At 39.7% G+C, this 13,777-nt stretch overlaps 1 protein-coding gene, 1 non-coding gene and 1 pseudogene across 2 annotated transcripts in view; 1 reads left to right on the top strand and 2 right to left on the bottom strand.

The window, feature by feature from the left end:
• Positions 1–13,777, top strand: part of DSCAM (DS cell adhesion molecule) — a 696,179-nt gene that overhangs the window by 139,537 nt on the left and 542,865 nt on the right. The window lies entirely within an intron of this gene.
• Positions 1,051–1,157, bottom strand: LOC143648963 (U6 spliceosomal RNA). The gene has a single exon (XR_013158857.1). It is a non-coding gene; the product is annotated as a U6 spliceosomal RNA (small nuclear RNA).
• Positions 2,034–3,592, bottom strand: LOC143647739 (ATP synthase F(1) complex catalytic subunit beta, mitochondrial pseudogene; annotated as a pseudogene).

The following is a 13,777-nucleotide window of genomic DNA, read 5'->3' as shown; positions in this document are numbered from 1 at the left end:
TTTCACTTATATGATGAAATTAAGCTTCAAAAGATGATAAGAATAATTTAGCATTAGTGATACACATTTCCCATTTTAATGCTTTTACATCTACGTCTAGGTAAGACCTGCGGATTCTGATTTTGGTGCACACTGAGAAGCCTGGGTGCCCGGTGTGTCCAGCTAACAGTGGGGAAATATCCTGTATAGGCTGGTGGAACTAGGCACTCAGATTTTAGAAGGAGTGAAGGAAAACTTATATCCTGGCTTTAAATTTCCTCCCCACGCCCTGGGGGGAATGTGAACGTTGCTGCAGTTTTAGTCCTGGGGTCTTAGGAATAAGACAACGCTGGAATGGAGGCTTGTCTTCCCTGCTCCTTGGCTGGGGACCTTGGGTGTGCTATGTAACGTCCAGAGCCTCCATTTCCTCACCTGAAAAACAGCAATGCAAGTCCTTACCCCACTGGGGCTGCCATAGAGGTTTAGAAAGGTGATGTGTAAATCCTCCAGGCTCAGGGCTGGGCACAAAGCCCCATTCCTCAGAGCCACCCTGCAGTAGCAGCACCTGTGCCTGCCTGGGGGTGCCCTGTGGGGAGTCACAGCTCCTGTTAGGCTTCCTACAACCAGCTCAAAGCGTAGAGTGCACAGAGCAGCTGCTGGCCACCCCATCCATTTCAAGGATCCCCTGTGACTTGAAAGTTCCCTATTGACCTGCAGGCATATCTTCTTTCTCCATCCCATTTATTCTTTGTGCCTTGCTGACATTTTTTTTATATTATTAATCTTTTTCAAAAGCAGTACTTTGGTTATTTGAGTCTCCTATGCTTCTGTATTTTGTTATCTTCCTTCCAATTTCTTTGTGTTGACTTCATTCTTCTCGTTTATTGAATGGATGTTTCGCTATTTTGTCTCCAATCTTTTTTTCTCTCTCTCTGTTTTAATAATAGTTTAGTTATAAACTTCTCTCTATCACTTTAGCTACATTCCGCAGGTTTTTAAAATTCTGAATCTGTTATTGTTCATCTTTAGGAGGTCAATTAAGTGCACTTTTATTTCCTCTTTTCCATTTTTTTAAATATGGAACATTTCACCAATTTGGGTGTCATCCTTGCACAGGGGCCATGCTAACGTTCTCTGTATCATTCCAATTTTAGTGTATGTGCTTGCAAAGCGAGCGCTTCTTTTCCATTTTTCATGCTTTGCCTTTCACTCACCTCCTTCTTTCTGCACTCCAACTTTCCTGAGTTCCATTAGATTGTGTGAGTTCTCTTATTTCCTTTACTTCTCCCATGTGGAGGTTATAAATTCTTTCTTTCATTGTGCTTTACATGTTTTGATGTGTACACCTACACAGTTTAAAGGTAATGAGTATATCTATTCTTTTCCTAAATGTAAGACTTCATTAATTTTGACTTCCATATTGTTCTGTGCGGAATTTTAATTCTACTTTCCTTTAAACATCTGCCTATAGCATTTTAAAGTTCATATGTCTTTGGGTTTACCAACGTGTGTGTGTGTGTGTGTGTGTGTGTGTGTGTGTGTGTGTGTGTGTGTTTACCATTGCTTCTGGTGGTCAGAATAGTGAAGGCTGGTGAGCGTGGATTCCAACGAGCCGGGACAGATAATGGACCTGACTGAGCACCTGGGCCCCTTGCTCAGTGCCTACTCTCTAATTGTCTCCTTCTCCAGGGCAACCCACTCACTACTGCAGGGCTAGGTTTCTCCTAATTGAGGTACAATCTTCAGTGTTTTCTTAACTGATGATCTGTTGTTTATTAATTTCTGGAATTTTTTTCAGTATATTTCTCTTTAAAATATTATCTTTCCTATGTCTTCTTCTGGGATTCCTATTAAAAACAGGAATTGGATACTCTCTCCTCTATTACTTTTTTTTTGAGGGATATATATTTTATTGGAAACTTTAAATACTCTTTAGACAGAATTTTCAATCAAGACTCTTATGCAACCTGCATTGAAAACTGGAATCTTCTGGATTTGGGGCAAGAAGAGGGACAAAGCAGGTTGGACAAGTGTTTAATTTGCCAAAAGACCCCTCATGGATGCTCTTCAGCCAGCTTATCAGCTTTTGCCACAGTTTCTTCAATGGGTCCCACCAAAGAGAAGGCCTGTTCTGGGACATGGGCATGGTCACCTGCCCAAATCTGTTGGAACCTTTGATGGTCTCTTCCAGTGGTGCCAGTTTCCCCGTATGGCTGGTGAAAACCTCAGCAACCTGAAATGGCTGAGACAAGCAATGCTGTATTTTCCACGCCTGGGACACAGTCCGCTTGTCTCCCTCAGAAAGTTCATCCATATCCAAGATTGCCATGATGTCCTGGAGGGATTTGTAGTCCCGTAGAATCTTACGCACCCCATGGGCAACATCATAATACTCTCTGCCAACAATGTTGGGATCCATGATGTGAGAGGTGGAGTCCAGAAGATGCACAGCTGCATAGATGCCCAGCTCAGCAGTAGTACCTGACAGCACAGTGGGAGCATCCAAATGGGCAAGGGGAGTGGCAGGAGCAGGGTCAGTCAGGTCATCAGCAGGCACATAGAGAGCCGATACAGAAGTGACAGAGCCCTTCTCGGGGATGGAAATTCTTTCCTACATGGTACCCATGTCAGTGGCCAGGGTCGGCTGTCAGCCTGCAGCAGAGGGGATTCTGCCCAATAAAACAGGCACCTCTGAGCCCGCCTGGGTGAAGCGAAAGATGTTATCAGTAAACGGCAGTACATCTTGACCTTCTTGGTCTCTGAAATAATCAGCCACAGTCAGAGCTACCCAGACACAGGCACCAGGTGGTTAATTCATTTGACCATATACCAGTACGACCTTGGAGGTAGCATCTTTTACATTGATAGCACCAGATTCAGTCATTTCATGGTACAAGTCCTTGTCCTCCTGGATTCTCTCACTGACACCAGCAAACACAGAGTGACCACCATGGGCTTTGGCAGCATTGTTGATTAACTCCATGATCAGTACTGTCTTACTGACTCCAGCACCACCAACTAGTCTAACTTTGCCACACTTGGTATAGGGAGCCAGCAGATCCACAACCTTGATGCCAGTACCCAGAAGTTCCTGCTCAACACTCATCTCCACAGACTCAGGAGCCTCAGCATGAATAGAAGCAAGCTGGTTTTAATGGGCCTCTCTCATCAATAGGTTCTCCAGTGACATACATGGTTCTCTCCAAGGTCTCGGGACAACAGGAATTTTGATTAGTGCACCAGAATCCAGGACTTTATGACCTCTAACCAAGCCTTCAGTACCATCCATAGCAATGATCCTCACTGTGCACCCACCCAAATGCTGCTGGGCCACCTCCATGACCAGCCTGGTCTCCCTGCCTGGCACTCCCAGGGCATTCAGAATGGGTGCTAAGCCCTTATCCAACTGAACATCCACCACTGCACCAATAACCACCACAATGCAACCGGTGGTGGCACTTGCCTTTGCACGGCATAGTCTCTAAGCAGGTTGGAGCACTGCCGGGACTGCTCGTAGTAAGAGCTGGGCTTGGGGTAGCAATGCTGAAAGGCTGAAACCCCACAAAACCCCTGAAACTGAGGGGGAGGCCACATACCCCATGAACCCCACCATGGCACAGTGTGGGAAGAGACTGAGTCTTCTCTGTTACATTTAACTGTGAGCTATCCTTTGAGTGATTTCCTCCTGGAGTCAACCTTTTCCTTCTGTGTCCAGTCTGCTATTCAGTACATGTACTGAATTTGTGTTTGTTTTGGATCAGTTGGAAACCTTTCGGTTCCTCTACTGCTCATTTTGTGGCACACTATCTTTTGTGGTACACTATGACCATTGAGCTACGTGAGAATCCTTCCCCTTTTGAAATATCGATTCCATTTATTTCCACGACACACTCCCTTTCTCCTCCCCCATTATTTGAAATGTGCTAATATGTTTAATGTGTATCCTTTCCTATGTTTGCGTGTGTTTTTGTATAATGTGTACTATTGTTTCCTGCAAATGCAAGTTTAATTCATATAATTGAAGGGTTCTGCATTTCTTTTAAGTTTTAACAGTGCTATGTTTATAAAATTCTCCCACATTGCTCTGTGTAAATTGAATTTCTTATTCCTAACAGCTGCATTGTACTCTGTGGTTTGTGTCTACCACATTCAATGTATTCTCTTCCCCAGAGACAGATAACGGGATTATTTTCAAGCCTCCCCCCCACCACAAATATTGCTGCAATGAACAATCCTCATAGTTTGTCCTATAATTGACATGTGTCAGAGCTTCACTGGGAAATATGTACAGAATGAAGTCATTAATTATTGCCAGATTGTGTTCCATGGTGGCTGCATTACTCTACACTGTTTTCTGAAATACATGAGGTTCCTCTATTCCTATATCTTTCCCAACTTTTAGAAAAATCTGGTTTTCTAGTTTTTGATAGACAAAAAGCTATAAAATGATATCTTGTTATTTTATTTATTTTTTTTCTGATTACTAATGAATTTCAGGATCTCTGCATTTTCATCTGAAGCTAGTGGTTTTTCTCTGCTAAAAAACGATGTGTTCATATAATTTGTCTGAGTTACTTGTTGGGGTTGCCATCTTTTTCTTTTTGATTTTCAAAAATTCTATATACATTCTAAATCGTAATTTTTATTGATTTTAGAGATTATAAATATTTTCTTCCATTCTGATGCTATTTTAATTTGTCTGTGATTTCCTTTATTGAACCCAAATCTATAGATTTTTAAATTGACTATTTGAGTTTTAAATTATGTACAATACAATGCTTTAATGACACTTATTCATCTTGTCATCGGGACATACTTATGTAAACACCACTCAAAACAAAACATATGATATTTTAATTAAAGATCACCAAAGAAAGTTCCTTGGTGCCCATGCAGGAGGCAACCACTTTCTGATTTCTTTCGTTGCAGATTAGTTTTACCTGTGCCTGGAATTCATATGAATAGAAAAAACTGTATGCACTCATTGAGGGATGGCTTTTTCTCAATGTAATTTTTTGAGTCACACGTATTGTTGTCTATTTTAGAAGTTGGTTCATTTTATTTTTTTACTTTTAAATTTTACTATTTCCCCATTCACCTGTTGCTGGATTTCTGGGCTGTTCCAGCATCTGGTTAATGCGATTAAGGTTGCTGTGTATATTTTAGTGGACATATTGGTTTTTTTCTTGGGTTAATATTTGGATTGAGGTTGCATGTTTAGCTTTATAAGAAACTTCAAAAGATACCATTTCAAACATCTGCCAGAAATACATGGTGGCTCTTATTTCTCCATATTCTCTCCAACTTTTGACATTGTCAGTATTTATGATCTTACCCATTGAAATGGAATTCTGTTATGGCTTTAGTTTGTATTTACCTGATTATGATTGGGAAGGCTTTGGATTGCAAGTTCCATTTCACAGACATTTGACTATCTAGATTTTCTGTTTCTTCTTGTGTCATTTGGGGTAAGTTGCGTTTTTCCAGCAAATTGTCCTTTTCATGTAAGTTGTCATATTTATTAACATTAAATTACTTATAATATCCTCTTATTATCTTTTCAGTGCCTCTAAGATCTGAAGAGATGTTACCCTTCTTATCCATAATATGGATTATTTGTATTTTCTGTTTCTTCCTTGAATGCTCATGCTAGAGGTTTATCAATTTTATTAATCTTTTCAGACAATAACATTCCAGATTGTTGATTTTCTCTACATTTAAAGAAATAACTTTTTTATTGTGAAAAATAACATATATACAAAAAGGCAATAAATTTCCAAGTACATTTTAACAAGTAGTTATACAGCAGATTTTAAGTTTGGTATGGGTTACAGTTCTACAATCTTAGGTTTTTCTAGCTGCTGTAAGGTACTGGAGTCTAAAAGAAATATCAGTATATTGATTCAGCAGTCATTCATTTGTTAAATCCTATCTTATCTATCATACTCTTCCTTCTTTTTTTTGAAAAATAGCATATAAACAAAAAAGCAATAAATTTCAAAGCACATTGCAACAATTAGTTGTAGAACATATTTCAGAGTTTAGTATGGGTTACAATTCCACAGTTTTAGGTTCTTCTAGCTGCTGTAAGTACTGGAGTCTAAAAGAAATAAAAATATAATGATTCAGCACCCATACTCACTTGTTAAACCCAACCTTCTCTGTAACTCCACCATCACCTTTGATGTTTCTCCCACTCTTTAAGGGTATTTGGGTTATGCCCATTCTAAATTTTTCATGTTGGAAGGGGCTGTCGATAATCTGGAATAGGAAGATGGAACTAGCTGATGTTCTGGAGAGTCTGGCCTTCTGGTTTTCAGGACTCTCTATTTTTTGTTTGTTTTTTTGCATAGGCAGGCACCAGGAATTGAACCTGGGTCTCTGGCATGGTGGGCGAGAATTCTGCCTCTGAGCCACTGTCACACCGCACTCTCAATTTGTTTTTATTTCATTAATATCTGCTCCATCTTTTGATATCTGCTTGCTTCTACTTGAATTTACTTCGCTCTTATTTTTCCTAGCTTCTTAAGCTTGAACCTTAAATTTTTTATTTGGTAACTTTTTTTTCTACTTGAGTATAGGTATTCAAAGCTATCAATTTCCCCCTTAAGCATTGTTTTCACTGCATTCCATGCATCTCGTATGTTGTGGGTTTTTTTTTTATCATTTTGTCCAAAATATGTCACATTTTCCTTGGGAGTTTTCTCTAGACCATGGCCTATTTATAAATGTTTAATTTCTACATATTTGAGGATTTTTAAAGATATCTTATTACCACTGATTTCAATTTTAGTATTGAAATGGAAATACTTTGAATGTTTTTCATTATTTTAATTTATTGATGTTTGTTTTATGGCTCAGAAATGTTTTATCTTGGTGAATGTTTCATGTGCAATTGACAAGAATTTGTATTACACAGTTGAATATAGTGTTCTATAAATGTTAATTAAGTTGGTTAATAATGTTTTTCAAATTTTATTTTTTCCTTTAATTTTTGGTTTATTTGGTTTATTTGTCAGTTACAAGGGAAAGCATGTGAATATCTCCAACTATAAATGTTGGACTTAAATGAAAAAAGTCTTCCTTTAATTCTGTAAATTTTTCATAATGTATTGTGAAGCTCTTTTGTTTGGTGCTTGTGTATTTAGGTCTATTATTTCTTCTTAATGGATTGACTCTTAACATTATGAAATACCCCTCTATATATCTGATATTACAGTTTGCCTTGAATTGTATTATTAGATGGCATATCATTTTCTAACCTTTTATTTTCACCATCTGTATGTTTATGTTCTACGTATGTTACTTTTTAAGGAGTACATAGTTGTTTCTTTCTTTTTCCTGTAGTCTTTAAGCAGTTTTTAGTCCATTTATATTTAATGTGATTATAAATTATTTGGTTTAAGTCTTCCATCTTATTGTCTATTTTCTACTGCCTCTTTAGTATTTGATTCCTTGCTCCTTTATTTCCTGATTTATTTTGCGTGATCAAGTAATAGGATTCTATTTTCTTTTAAACCAGACCTCTTTGTATTATTTTTTAAATGTTATTGGAAATTACAATATGCATCTTTAACTTATCACAGTCTTATTCCTAATTATATGAAACTTTTTCATATAATTAAAAGTTAAGAATTACAGAATTGTATAAATCTCTTTATTTTCCCTCCTACCATTTGTGTTCTCTCATTTATGGTCTATAAACCCCCCATTATGTTTTTATTCATTTGTTTTAAGCAACTGTAATTTAAATATTTATATTACATATAATACACCTATCACATACACATGTGCTTATGCACACATATACTCACATGTGTATACACACAAATACCTATTTATGGGTATATATAGCACCCACAAATATATTTAAGGTAATAAATAAATCCTTTAATTTTACCTATATACTATGCTTTCTGTGGTTTTAATTCTTTCTTGCATACCTGAGCTTTGAACTAGTATCATATCCCTTCAGTCCAGGGAACTTTTATCATTTCTTATATTACAGGTTTTCTGTTAGCAAATTCTGTGAGTTTTGTTCTGGCTGAAAATGTATTTGTTTAGCCTTAATTATTTTATGTATACTTTTTTTTTTTTTTTTTTTTTTTTTAAAGAGAGAGGGAGGAAGGGAAGGAAAGACAGAGAGAAGGAAGGAAAGATGGAAGGAAGGAAGGGAGGAAGAAAGGGAAACATCTTTAAACATTTTCTTGTTTTATTATATTTTGTTTGTTTGTTTGTTTTTTACATGAGCTGGGGCCGGGAATCGAACCGAGGTCCTCCGGCATGGCAGGCAAGCACTCTTGCCCGCTGAGCCACCGCGGCCCGCCCTATTTTATGTATACTTTTTAATGTAAAAATTTTTAGCTAAATATAGGATTCTATATTGACAGCTCTTTATATTCTTTCAGCACTTTGAAAATTTTATTCTATTGTATGAAAGTTAGCCATAGTTCTTCTCATATGTCCCCTGAATTATAATGTGGGCTGTTTCATATGGCTGCTTCTAAGATTTCATCGCTGTCATTGGTGTTCAGAAATTTTCCTATGATATGCTAGATGTGATTTTTAGATTAATTTAAAAAATCTATCATAGTTGTGATTTTTGAGCTTCTTGGATATAAATGATATCTTTCCTCAATTAAAATTTTTTTTGACTAGTGTTTCTAGTCAAACAAAAAAAATAATTTTTTTCCTGTTCTCTCTCCTTTCCTTTTTGTTCTCCAGTTATTTGTATTTCTTGATAATATCCCACAGGTACCAGATGTTTTATTTCCTTTTTTTACTTTTTATTTTCTTTACATTTCAATTTACCTAATTTATATTGAACTGTGTTTGATTTCATGGGTTCTTTTCTTTATCCAGTCCTCTACTAATCCTATCAAATGAATTCTTCCTGTCTGATATCACAGAATTACATGATGATATTTATATTTGATTTTTGAATAGACTGTTCGCATTTCTGTTGTGCAAGTCCCTATCTGTTCATTCATGGTGTCCATATTTGCCTTAAGATCCTCATAATTAGTTTAAAGTCCCTGATTGATAATTCAAACATCTGGGCCACTTCTATATGTGCTTCTATGAACTGTTTCCTCCTTCAAGCACAGCCCTCATTTTTCTTGCTTCTTTGTGCATCTTGTGATTTTTTACTTCACACTGAACATTGTGTAGGTGTTGAAGTAAGGAATATTCACCCCTGAGGAGTGACAGTGTTGGGCTGTGCATTCTTATGTGGGGCTGGGCTGGGCTTAGACTCTGCTGCAGCTGTAGTCGGTTCAAAAAGGGCTTCACCTGTTGGAAAGGCCAGCCCAGGCTTGGGGTTCAGCAGGACGTGGGGTTTGAGCACCAGCCAGACTCTTTAGATCACTTTGTGCTTTACAGGCTGACCACCAGCTTTATAAACCATAGGAGGCTACTGTCTGCTCTGCATCCTAGCTGCCAGCATTTTGGACTTCTGGGGATTTCTCTTTGTTCTCCAGACCTGTCCTTGACTTCCTGCACCTAGAGATAACTTCTTTTCCTTTAGTGCACTGCCCCAGTCTTTGGAGGGCAGCTACAGTGTATACTCAATATCCAGGGTTCCTCATAGGGATTCAGCTCAGCTTTTCTGCCCTTCTTACAACTTTGGCATTTATTTTGTGCACCAGAGGTGTTTTTGCCTCCTTACTTTTCCTATCGTAAACTTCCTTTTGCTATTTGTCAATTACCCATTCCATGTATTGCTTTTTTATTTTAAATGATGTCTTGCTATATTAAGGTCTTAAATCCAGTTTGGAATATAGGGATATAGAGAAACAAAGAAGAAAATTAACATGAATAAAAGAGTTCATTTTTTGTTCACACAGAGCTTAGCTTACATAATCTGACGTAAGGAGAGGTGTTAGCTCTGTCGAGGCAGATAAGACCATCTTCCACAAGGTTATACAGTATGTGTCAAGGAAGAAAATCAGGGTAGGCAAGAGAATGAAAGTGTTTCCAAGCCCCTCATTGTCCCATAGAGAGGCTTGCCGGGGCCAGAGGTGCTGGGCAGGTGGGAATGCGTTTCTAGTGGAGAGAGCCCTGCACCCTGGGACCCTCCCTATTTACAGGCTTGAGAGAAATATGGCTAAGGGGAAGCAAGCAGCCCATGTGGGTCAGCTGACCACTGGGAACTCTGCAGCCTATGGGGAGATGACGTCATCGTCGGTCAGGTGGAGGAAGCTGAGTTCACATGCAGCCCCTTAAGCCAGTAGAAGGAGGGACCCTGTTTCCTGTTCTGTCTCGGCAGTCAGGACAAGGGGCACAAGCAGAGAGCGCACAGGCCCAGGGGCTGAGCGGCTGACGGGGGTGGCAGACTGGGCGCAGGCGTGGGCGACTTCACGGTGTAAAGATGTAAACATCTTCAGAGCAATGCAGCCATAAGATATGATTTGTAATACTCTTTTTTGGAGGTAGGGCCCACGAAACTCATGTTGTAGCTCTGCCTGCAGCCCTCTTTTGCATTCTCACTGCTAGCACCCCTTGTGTTTTGCTATTGTCTGACCACGAGGGTGTCTCCCACCCATTTCCTCCCACCCTCCTCATGGCCCATAAGGGCACAGAGGAATAGTGAGGTCAGAGCTGGGATCACGTCTGGTGCCAGTGTTCTGGTGGGGTACAATGGACATTTTTATATGAGTGGGTGAAAAAGTAAATGAATAAATGAATGAGTGAATGAAAGCCATGGTACCAGTGGTGGTGATATTTCCTTTTCTTCCTAGTAGGCGTTTTTAGGAGAAATGTGACATGAGCTCTTAAATGTTTTCAGACAATGATGTTTTAAAAGCCTTCTGTGCCACATAATGCATACTGCTTTGAGCTAAAGGGAGAATTAGAAATAATTTGGAACTCAGTGAAAGATAAATTTGCCGAATCTGGTCCATGATAAATTCAAATTACTTTTGAGTAATGAAGAATATATTGGATGGAGAGCAGCTGGGTAGGAAAGCTAAATTAGGAAGAATCCCAAGCTGTGGGTGTCAATGAGTACCTAGAGAGTTTTAAACTATTTAGGTGCAGTTATGGATCAAATGTTCAGTTGTTTCTGCCTTTTAATATAGAGAAGGTTGCATAGGATTCCCATCATAGTGGTATCAAGAATATATTTTATTACTTCTAATCTTTTACCATCTCTGTGTGATAAAGTGTTGTGCATGCAGTGGGCTGTGGTATCCTGCCGCTGTCTCGGGAAATATCCTGGACATGGCTGGCTTTTCCATGCATCCCCCATGACGAATGCTTCTTCTCTGCCTCCTGAAGCACGTGCTTACAGCACGCTAATTGCAAAACCCTGAACCATGACATTTAGGACAAGAATAACATAAAGATGATGTCATAAATAAAGATGAAAGCTAAACGATCCATTTAGTACGGGAGGAATAGAACTGGGTTTAAATATGGATTTTAGTGTCTACGCTTTCAGTTTGAGAATTCACATTTTGGCTCTACTCAACATGCTTTTTATCATGAAGCTTCTATTAGCAGGTGTGCTGGTTTGAAAGGAAGTATGCCCCCTAAGAAAAGCCATGTTTTAATATGGATCCCATTTCTTAAAGGTAGAATAGTCTCTATTCAATGCTGTGTATTTGGGACTGTGATGGGATCATCTCCCTGGTTGATGAGATTTAGTTAAGAACGGTTGTTAAACTGGATTAGGGGATGACATGTCTCCGCCCATCTGAGTGGGTCTTGATTAGTTTCTGAAGTCCTATAAAAAGAGAATGAGAGACTCAGAGAGATTCAGAGAGAGCAGAGAATGCTGCAGCACCACGAAGCAGAGAGTCCACCAGCCAGCGACTTTTGGAGATGAAGAAGGAAGATACCTCCCGGGGAGCTTCATGAAATAGGAAGCCAGGAGAGAAAGCTAGCAGATGATGCCGTGTTCACCATGTGCCCTTCCAGCTGAGAGAGAAGCCCTGACTGTGTTCGCCATGTGCCTTCTCACTTGAGAGAGAAACCCTGAACTTCATCAGCCTTCTTGAACCAAGGTATCTTTCCCTGGATGCCTTTGATTGGACATTTCTATAGACTTATTTTAATTCTCGGCTTTAGAACTGTAAATGAGCAACTTATTAAATTCCCCTTTTAAAAGCCATTCCATTTCTGGTATATTGCATTCTGGCAGCTAGCAAACTAGAACAGATTTTGGTACTGGAGAGTGGGGTGCTGCTGCAGTTTGCAAATACCAAACATGTTGGAACGGCTTTTTAAATGGATATGGGGAAGATTCTGGAAGAGTTGTGAAAAGCTTGATAGAGAAGGCCTAGAATGCTTTGGAGAGACTGTTGGTAGAAATGTAGACTCTAAAGACACTTCTGATGAGGCCTTAGACAGAAATGAGGTCCGTGTTATTGTAGACTGGAAGGAAGGCGATCCTTGTTTTAAAATGGCAGATAATCTGGCAAAATTGACTGGTAGTTTTGGCTGGAAGGCAGATTTTAAAAGCCATGAACTTGGATATTTAGCAGAAGAGATCTCCAAATTAAATATGGAAAGTGCAGCCTGGTTTCTCCTTGCAGCTTACAGTGAAATGTGACAGGAAAGAGATAAGCTGAAAAGTGAACTCTTGGGTACAAAGAAACCAGAAATTGATGTCCTAGAAAATTCTGGGCTTCCAGGAGAGGAGATCCCAGAGAATAGAACCCTGTGTGAGGATTTAACCAAATGTGAAACCAGTCAGACATTTCAGAGAAAGTCAGGATCAGACATGGAGTTATCCAGGAAAGATTTGTGGAAACTCCTTATATCTAATGGGCATGATCCAAGGCTACTGCATAGAAATCCAACGAGAGTGCTGTGGGACCTGTATAAACAGAGCTGCTGCCAGTCTGGACTGAGGGGTTCAGAGAAGGGACACATTGGAGGAAAAATAACTTCAGAGGTAAAACCCTGGAGGCTGAGGTCTGAAGTCAGGAAGCTTCGGGCCAGGAGAGTGGACCCACCCAAGCCCATGGAGAGGGTGAGTTTGCCCCAAAGGCAGAGAATGGGCCTTCCACCTCATTGCAGTGGGAGAGTCATGCCGCCTCAGGTCTTGGAGAGAGTGAAGCATGTTCCTTGGGGTTTGGGGAGAGCCTGGCTGCCACCACATGGAGGGGTTGAGCGTGTGCCCCGGAGATGGCAGAGAGCCCGGGTGTGGCCCCAATGCTTGGAGAGGGTGGAGCCGAGAGAAAGGTGGTCTCCCCAATATCCCCCAAGGTTGCATTCAGAGAGAAGCAGGCGTAGGCATTTGGAAAGGGTGGGACTGCCACTTTCTAAAGCCCTGAGGATAAATGACTCAGACTTTGAAAACTAATGGACTTTGCCCTGCAGATTTTCGAAACTGTACGGGTCCGGTGACCCCTGTGTTCCTTCCTACCTATGGAAATGTGTATATGTATCCTATGAATGTTCCTCCTTTATATGTTGGCAGCAAATAATTTGTTATGAGTTTTCAAAGGTCCAGAGCAAATGGAGAGAATTTTGCCTTAGGACGGACCATGCCTGTAACTGACTTGATGAGATTTTATACTGTCTTCAATTTTGTACTTCATTTGTATTGCTATTGAAAGGTTTAAGGTTTCTGATATTGTTATGAAATTAATGTATTTTGTATATGGGATAAACATGTCTTTTTTAGGGGCCAGAGGGTGGAATGTGCTGGTTTGAAAGGAAGTATGCCCCCTAAGAAAAGCCATGTTTTAATATGGATCCCATTTCTTAAAGGTAGAATAGTCTCTATTCAATGCTGTGTATTTGGGACTGTGATGGGATCATCTCCCTGGTTGATGAGATTTAGTTAAGA

Source organism: Tamandua tetradactyla, chromosome 10 (assembly GCF_023851605.1).
Source record: "Tamandua tetradactyla isolate mTamTet1 chromosome 10, mTamTet1.pri, whole genome shotgun sequence".
NCBI lineage: Eukaryota > Metazoa > Chordata > Mammalia > Pilosa > Myrmecophagidae > Tamandua > Tamandua tetradactyla.
The sequence above is the reverse complement of the archived record's forward strand: the minus strand, read 5'-3'. Positions and strand labels throughout refer to the sequence as shown.